This window comes from Ascidiella aspersa, chromosome 8 (assembly GCF_963924565.1).
Source record: "Ascidiella aspersa chromosome 8, kaAscAspe10.2, whole genome shotgun sequence".
Classification (NCBI taxonomy): domain Eukaryota; kingdom Metazoa; phylum Chordata; class Ascidiacea; order Phlebobranchia; family Ascidiidae; genus Ascidiella; species Ascidiella aspersa.
Window position 1 is genome coordinate 24,180,604 of NC_139454.1, and position 9,804 is coordinate 24,190,407.

Genomic DNA, 9,804 nt, shown 5'->3' on the forward strand with positions numbered 1-9,804 from the left:
ACGTTTTGACAATTATTTTTGGAGCAGCAGCCAAGATTTATTTCATCAAATAGAAATGCCAATAGAGTTGAAAAACAATTGCTGCATATTTATACTCCTGACACCTGGCATGGGCTCACTGGTTGCGGAGCACTACGATAAACAAGTGACTTCCGCATGGAAAAAATGCACCAATTTGAAGCATTTTTTGTTTTTTATGAAGAGTGCGTGTTTTTCGGAGATAAATAGTGTCGTCTATGAAACTGCTGATTATCATGTTGGTTTAGCATGGTCGTATGCTTTTTTCTTGCATACCAAACAAACTTTTCGATTACATGAATTTGTATCACGATAAACCAAAATATGTTTAGTTCACTCTGTATTGAACTTGCAAGTTGCAACTGTGACAAATGAATACTTATTAAAATAATAATTTAAATCGAGTGTTGCTTATTAAGCAGTATTACATAAACAATCGACGTTTCGACTTCCTATACAGAACGTCTTCATCAGGATACTGACATATCACGCAAAACAGATTCCTTACAAAAAACGTCGATTGATTATATATTACTGCTAGATGAGCAACAATTTATATATTAGGCATGGCAGCAATAGCTTATTTCAATAAATTAAACGTTGTTGAAAACTTTGGTAGAAAATACAATAATACAAACCTGTTTTGTCGATTCCAACGGCCGTTACCAATATCAAAGATAAGATAAACATCGGGTAAAACATGGAGGAAACTTTTCGATGAGAAAGCTTCAACTCTTTAAGTCCTGGCAGCTCCGAAACAAACTAAACTTCTGACCATCAGTTAATTTGGGCAAAGCATATAGCAGGTGGTGATACGTAGGTGGACAAACAGGCGTTTTAAATATAAGTGTTTTAAAGTGTCTTGTATGACTCGAACAAAACCGAAGAACGGCGTTTACCAAGTATTTGCCCCTCGTATAATTTTAATATCAGTTACTTATTATGACTTATTATACATATAAAGTAAGGGTATTGTAGCGCACGGCTGTTTACCGACTAAGAGATTTTGTGTTTATTGTGCAATTTACGCTGTAACGGCTTATGCCCCAGATTTGTTGTTTACTCGCACCAAAGTGTAAATGCTAAATGTGCTGTTCTGCGATTATCTCGGCGGCAGTTTGATTGTCTGTGGCTACTTAAGGTTGCTATCCGCTTGTAAACAGGACCTCTTCTCAGTTAACGTGTTGTGCGGTTGACAGCGCTGTGCTGTTCACAGCATAATTTTGTTCCAACTTCATTAATTTAGTTTTTGTTAATCAAAGAAACGATATGTATATTATTTAATAAAAAATGTCATGAACTTTATGAAATTGTCGTTCAGTTTAATAGTTTCTTTTAAATAGTTTGAATTTGTGTTCGACACTGGTACAACCGTTTAATTAAGTTTTTCGCAAAAAGACGCGAACATTAAAAGGCCGGTTTAACTAACTTTTCAAAGTTTCCAGCATGTGATGTATATACATTCTAAGTGTTATATAGCTTTAAACATATTATGAACCGCCCACATAACAGGGAATAAATCAACTATTTTATTCGACATACTTATTTTACTGAACGGACTTTTTGTATAAACAACCATATTACGATAAAATATATATTTCAACATAGGCTAATATATTTTAGCATGCAAATTTCCTTGTAATGAAACCGATAATTGCGACGACCTTAAAAGACAAGTAATAAGTAAAATTTCGCACAATATTAATCAAATAGCTCCACTAGTAGTTATTTTTGTTCGACGTTTCGATATTTTACGCAATGTACGTTACAGCATTCAGTTTATGTAACCCTTAAAATAAAGCCCTGAGAGGTGGTACAAACTTTAAATATAAAAAAAATAGTATTTCACGATTTTATGTAACACATCATCCTTAAATAACATGCTCAACCGATAAGTAAAGTTTAAACGTGCACCAATTGTGGATTGACTTTCTTATGGTAACGCTGTGTTGTGTTGTTAACAGTGTTGATTGTCCGCCTTCTATAGTTTCAACTGGGTGTTTCGCTTATCAGATAATACAATTAATAATCACCAGAGGTATTGTGGTTGGCTAACGAGTTATACGCACGCAACCTTCAAGCAACCTTAAAACGAGAGTCAGAAGCTTCAACCAAACTAATCTCTTGCCCCACAGTATCCTATATTCCTGTACACAACTATCGCGCGGATGTAATAGCTAATCGATAAGTAAAATGTGATGCCTATAGACAGGGTCCGGCTCCCGACAGACTGCGCTACACCTATTTACCTAAATAAGGTGGATTTTGTGTAATTCACTCATGCGAGTGTCATATAATTCATCCATTCACAATACATGGTCGGAAAATTTTCCACAATATGCTATTTCACTTTTACAATTAGGAGTTTGTGGTCTATTTAGTTATGAAAGTTGGTAATGCGCATGCACACGTCGGTCGCGGGACTCTGATAGTCTTAACTCCGCAGCCCTTCCTCTAGAATTATAAAGTGGTTGTCGAACTGCTGGTGGGTAAAATCGTTCTGAAGGGTGGCCTTTTATTAAATGGAAACAAATTTAAGGGCTAAACTGGATGGAAATATTTTACTTCCTGGAAAAACGAGATAAAGCAACATATACTTTCTGAATGCTTTTAAATAGACAGACAAAACTGATGACCCGATATCACCTCGGTTGATTTGCGTATGCGCAATTATTTGTTTAATATGAAATAACATCAGGATGAACAATAAAACACGTTTGTTAAACTATAAAAAATCTATTACTGCGACCGAGTGGAGGGTTTCCTTTCGTCAACACGCAACGGAATAAAGTACTCTATTTAACGTGCAATACAACGCCCTGTTTAAACCAACTGTTTACGTAAAGATTAATCTGATTCTAACGTGCGTTTCAACCGGTTAAACCTAAATATATGAAAATAGAAAACAAAATGTTTCACTTCATTACAACAACTACAAGATGTCCGATAATATCGAATCGGAACCGATAGTATCGGTACAAGTCCAATATACTGTGGGTGGTATCGGTGCCGAAGCGCTACAAATTGATTTGTGCTCATCAGCATTTTTTCGTGTTTAAATTAGTTTTCTAATTTGAAAAGTTAATTTTTAACGCAATGTTAGCCTACGAAAAAATCGAAGATAGTTAAGATTCCTAAGCAGATGCGCCACTAACACAACATTTCTTCATCAACTCACAACGGATTTAGACTGGTTATCGGAGTAAACCGTAAAGTATCTGACATCCTATATACTAACGAGTTACTTTATCAATATAAGTTTAAGCAAAATCAATTAGTTGGCATGAAAAATAAATAAATTTGATATAGGACATTAAAATTAGGAAAAATGCATGTTTTGTTTTCATTGGTATATTACTTCACATAGGTGTGTGGCTTACAAAATAGTCATACAGAAAACGGAATCAGGGATACAAATAGACTTTGCAGGATTCATACTGGCATATCGTTAAACATCCCACATATTGTACAAGACAAACACAATGTTCTATATTGGTATAGCATTCCTATAATTGTAACGGGAGTCTCATTACGTCGGTAGATGTTAGAAGGAGGCGAACTAATTTTAAATAGGAGGGCGGAATGAATAAGATTTTAAATACTGTTGTTTTGTTCATTTCTGCAACCCGGCCGAACGTAAACAATAGTTTTATTATAGCTATCAATCACAAAACAACTTTACTTTTAATAAAACGTGCAGTACGTAATACAAGAAAAGAACTAAAACTTTCCAAAAACCCGAAACTTAAATTGCAAAGAAGTAGGCTACATACTAAATCCGTTAAGATTGGACGAAAGATCGCCATCATTTTTCTTGATCCAGATGGGACACTTTCATTTACGGCCATTGCTTGGGTCGCAGTAGGCTATAAATGATTTGTACTAAACTACAGTTATTTTAGAAATACTTAATTGGGACTTTACCGATTTCATTTTGACGTATTTACAACACTGTCGGTAATGTATTTTATGGCAAATCTTTCAACAACGAAGTGACATACCTTATATGGAATCGCATAAAGGCAAATATAGTGATAATATTGTGATTAAGGGTTGCAAAGGCCTATAGGAAAAGAGAGGAATGAAACGACCATTGGTGAAGAGGCTTAACAAATCAAATAATAGAATAACTGCATCCCATCAACATTTGGCGGAATTGGTGTCTGTTAAATATGGATAAGATGGCTACAAGGTTGTGCCCTGAAATTTTGTGCAGTGTCCATCACAATGAGATTTTTTTAGTAAAGTAAAAAAGGACGTGTGGCCGAAACATTGTTTGCTAACCATTTTTCATTTGTTAACGCGATAATGCTGGTAACTATAACTAAAGGATACCGAGTCTATGGAATCTTGTCAACGTACACATTAAGGAATCGACATGCAACTTATTCTTAAACTTAAGATAAAAAATAGAAACAGAGACGATACTTTTGCGTTTAATAAACCACGCAAAGTATATTTAGGTTGGCACCGGGAAATTATTTCTGTAAAGGGCAATTCTCATTGGGTTTCGTAAATTTTTGCAGAGGTTGCAGGTAACATTAAGTATACTTTACCATAACGTTAAACACAAACACTTGTAATTACATAAGCGCAGCCGATTACTTTGATTAGTGTACAGAGTTAAGCGATCAAATTGGAACTTTAACTAGGCTATACATCAGGGATATGAAAAGGCCTAATAAATATTATGCACATTTACTACATAGGCACAAAATCATTGCACGCAGCAATATAAGATAGGTAATAAAGACTAAATTATTTTTTCGAAAAAAAATATGTAAAATTTCGTGCAGTTGAAATGGCACAAGCATAAAGTAACAGAAGGTTGCTTCCTTCAGGACTTTTTGATTCTCCTCGCTTTCAAAGATTTGCTTTTTTGCTTGAGGCTCTGGCGCGAAACGTATTCGTCATTTTCGCTGCTGCTTTCTGATTAAATCAAAATAACGAAAAGTATAGGAAGGATACACAAAAGGTGTTGTAATGACTTAACATGAATTAAACTAAATGCACCTAAAACAAAAATGTATCTGTTTGTAAATTACTTGACTTGAGTCTTTTAGAGAAATGACTTGGGTGAAATTAAGTGTTTTTTATTAGGCAAATTCTTTGATTAATTTAGGTTATTTGTCCTAAATTTTTCACATAAAACCATTTTTATTCGGTATATTGCGATTTATTTTTAGTTGGGGTATTGCTCATAATCGGACTGCAACATGTAGTTTTTGTGAAATTTTAATAATAACTTAATTTTAAATTTCTACTTACCGTAGCAAGAAGAACTGCTGGATACTTCTCGCAATGTTATTCTTGGATTGATTCCTTCAAGATTGGCTGAAATTACATTTTGCAAATACTACAATTTTCTTTGGTAATTGTACAATAAAACTTTAATGCTGGGTGGAGTCAATTGCATTTCTAAAATCAGTATAGATTTAGCAAAACATACAATTCACAGTAAAACTTTAAATTTAGTCTCTGTCATTTACAATGTGTAAATAACTTTGATATTTTAATATCCGGCTTCATATGAACTGTGTCTACATTATGATATTCGTATACATTTAATTATTGTATGAAAATTTGCTTCTGCGCTTGAACTCTATCTTTGATATTGAATGTAATATACGCTGGAAAAAAAGTCAAAGGCTGGGATACACAAACTATTTGGCATCGGATCGGCACCAATGCCACTGTTGTTTCGGACGAGTGCTGATACAATTATATTATATATCCACATTGAGCTTTTTTTGGACAGCTGATGCCAGATCAATGGCCCCCAATCGTCCCATACCCTCTACCGATAGGTCCAGGGGCAATTTTGGCCATTTAGGTCATCTTCCGGTCAATTTAGGACTTATTCCGATAAATTTTGGCCTTATTTCGATGAATTTAGGCCTTATTTTGATAGAGTTAGGTCTTGATCAGAAGATCTTCCGCTGTACTGGATATTACTGCGTATTTGGCTGTATTATGTCGTCGGTCTTAATACTATGGTTTTATAGATTTTTCTGCTTTAGGTATTGCTGCTTTTTAGGTCTCTTTGTGTGTTTCCCTTTTTTATTCTGAATCAACTTTTTCCGAGAAAACTAAACAAACTAAACATTCAGAGGCCCTGTAATCACACTTAAAACTTACACTTGTTGTTCACTGCAGATATTTTGCTAACACCCGGTGGCTGCGGATTGCTACTTTGTGCCATCTCATTCTTCCAAGACCGCATCAAAAGCATTAGGTAGATGCCGGAACGCACAAGTTGACGTAAATCTTCCTGCATCTAAGAAAATGCACACGTTTGCACCACTTCGAATAGGGATGTCCGACACTTGACATTTTATTTTGACAACGATACCCAAAATTTCGGACCAAAAGTACTATGTAGGACCAAGCGAAACAAGATGAATTTGAAACTTTCCTAGATATTTTCGTAGGTTTTTAAGCCAAAATGTGTTTTCTATTTAACACTACTTTAAAAAATTGGTCATAAGAAAATAGTCTACAAATCAACAACTGCTTTAATATTACAAATTCAAGCTGTCCCCTAATATAAGTAGTAGAAAGCCGTTATGTAGTACCTTTAAAATTCTGTCTGCAGTAACATCTGTTGAACCAAGTAGTTGTACATTGTAAGGCTGCTTACAAAGCTCGCAACATGAAACATCAGCACCTGGCACAGAAAAACAACTTTAAAAACACAGAAAAACAACTTTAAAGACTTAGCTGCATGTGGTAAAAAACAGTGAATTTCAAGACAATATGAGGAAACAAACAGTCTATAAGCTTTTTTCCAACGGTCTTCAAAAATATAGCCTACTTGTGCAACTAAGGCAGAGAAATGGCAGCTAGATTTACGATAAAATTTCTTTGCGGTCCCTAAACAAGCCTAACTTAATAAAACTTGGTAATATTACATTTATATGTGTACAAAGTTTCAATACAAATAAAAAGAGACAAAAATGGATGCTATTTCCATGTAAAAAAAATTAAATTCTTTTGGAAAAAGGTCAGTTAGCACTATAATTATAAATACAAACTCACCCTTAGCTTTTTTTGTTTGTCTCCATTGTCTGAGGCACTGCATATGAACAAAGCGTAGTGATCCGGAACACGCACATGGTGTAACCTGCTGGTTGTCCAATGAGTTACCGGTCGATTGGCAAATACGACACATTGTTGACTCTTCACCTGCAGAATTAGCAACATTTCAACTGAATGATGTTAAAAAAATGTCATGGATCAACTAACTAAAACGCTTTTAAGATAAAAACAAATGCGGAATTGATAACATTTAAATTATGTTGAATTACTGTACTTGTTAATATTAACGCCAGCCATTTTTGAAATGTAACAAAGAAAAGCCAACATTTGCTTTCAAGTTTCAAGGGTGAGAATAATAGTTTTGTGCGCCTTAAGTTTGCCAATATACTATAGCATAGGGTTTATACTGACATATCATTTTGTTTAATATGAACCAACATTTAAAAGGTCAATATGATGCATTTACACTCTAAAACAAAAATTGAATTCAGGCCTTTATTGTTTACTACATAACGCAAAACTACAATCAAAACTAAAACAGTGTGACCTAAATATAATTTAGTAAGTTTAGCATAAAGTCACAATATCTATGCTGTGCTCTATGTTTGACAAAACCACTGTTTTTTTAATTTTATATTGCAGTATCCAGTTTGGGAACCACTGGGTTAAACCAACTATTTATGATTTGCTAATGTTAAAGCCTGACAAAGATCAATATAATAAAAAGTAATGTTTAATAAATAAATTCTACAATAAATATTATATACGGCTTACATATGGCAGCTACTTGGTTTGTTTCATTCAGGCTTGAAACAGTAAACCCAGATTTATGGTAGACGGCTTGCTGACGGGATTTTATCAATGATTTGATGTCTGCAGTTGCCTAGAAAATATAAAAGCATGTATCAATACAAATAAGCTTTCTTTTTTAGAAAATTTTGTTCAGAAAACCAGTTATTATTTGTCTAAAATCTGTATTATATCAACCTAAACATATGCCAACTACTGAAGCTTTCCGATAAGTGTCTTATGTACAAAAAAAGTAATTTTAATGTAAAATAAGTTTTTGACTTTACAGTAAGCAGTCTATAATTAAATGCAATGCATTTAAAATACCGTTAATTAATACAAAGCTTAAATGTACAAATTATTGGCATCAGATTGGCTTCGATACCACAATCCCATCGGACTAGTACTAATACTATTAGTCATCCAATTACTACACAGTAATATTGCCATTTTTGTATTCCGTGCATGAAAGTCAATAATATTTATCCGAGCCACTACACTAAACATTTAGCCGCCATGAAATTACAGTTGATTTAGCAAGTCATTTTTAGAAAAAAGGTTATTATTTGTCTAAAAACTGTATCACTCTGCTAGAGATTTCTAAAAGATTGTCTAAAGTACTTAACAAATGAATTTTGACGAAAAATACACAAGTTTTTGGCTTGATAGTGAGCAGTCTACAAAGGCAATTTAACCAAATGTTTTGCATCTAAAATACACTTGATTAAAGCATCACGATTTTACCTGGTAAATTTTTAGATAGGCTTGGCAGTTAACATGTTTAAGTGAGATTACCTTTTCTTTCTTGCTAATTGGTCTTTTTTTACACTCTTCATTCAGTGGCAGTTTTGAAGATCTTCGTACAGATTGACTGTTTTTCTTTAAACGCTCTCTACTACTTTGAAATTCCATCACTTATGATTGGAAATTAAAGTCAAATGAAATTCAACTAAACCTTTCATTTGTAAAATGAAATGAAGGAAAATCAATTAAGTTTAAATTAAGTAATAGTAATTGTGTAACAAATGTACATCATTAAATAAACAAGCGAAACTAACTCAATTGGCCAAGTCAAACTAGTTTTACTAATCTTTGTCTTTTTAATAACAACTCAACCTATCAATTTAACACAAATAAAATGTCTTCTTTCTCACTGAAGAGATAAATGAGAACTAACAAATTGGTTTCAACTCAGAAAGTTTAATTTAATAATTATGTCCACCCAAACTTTAACCCCAACAAATCAACATAAATTGTTTAACATGTGCATGTGTCACACAGGTTGGAAATATTGATATTGTAAATAAGTCATTTGTGAATGACTTGTAATTCAGCGACAATTTGTTTGTCAAGGTTGCAGCTATCTGATTGAAATCCTACTTTTTTACCAAAAATGTAATGATTTAACGAAATCACGACACCGCTAAGACTTAAGTCCAGGTAAAGTCATTTGTCTGAACGAGTAAAGTCTGATTAATTAGTTTACAAACACTTAGTTAAGTAGGACAACACTGACATGCATACCGCAGAGGCTATTTACCCGGCTAACAAAGTAATTCAAAGGTAATTCCGTAAAACTCGAATAAAACAAGACCCCGAACCTAACCGTAATCAATAAATTATCACGTGTTTTTTCAGCAAGCGTAAAAGAGCGTTTCGGTCAAATTTCCTTTCCTAAAAGAAATCGCTATTTTTGTTTTTGGATAACAATATTTAGCACACACATCTACTAGCACTGACACACAAAGGTTTATTTCTGCAAAACCATAATTAAGAGCTTCGTAGCGTGTAAACCAAGACTATAATTGGTAAAGAACGCAATTAGCATCAATAAACAAAATACTTTAAAGTTGATTTTATCAAGTGGCTTCCCCTAAACTGGAACGTAGCAACTGTTCAATGAACCGTGGATTATTTTTTAATCGGCTAAAGTTCATAGTTTGATATTTTACGATTAAG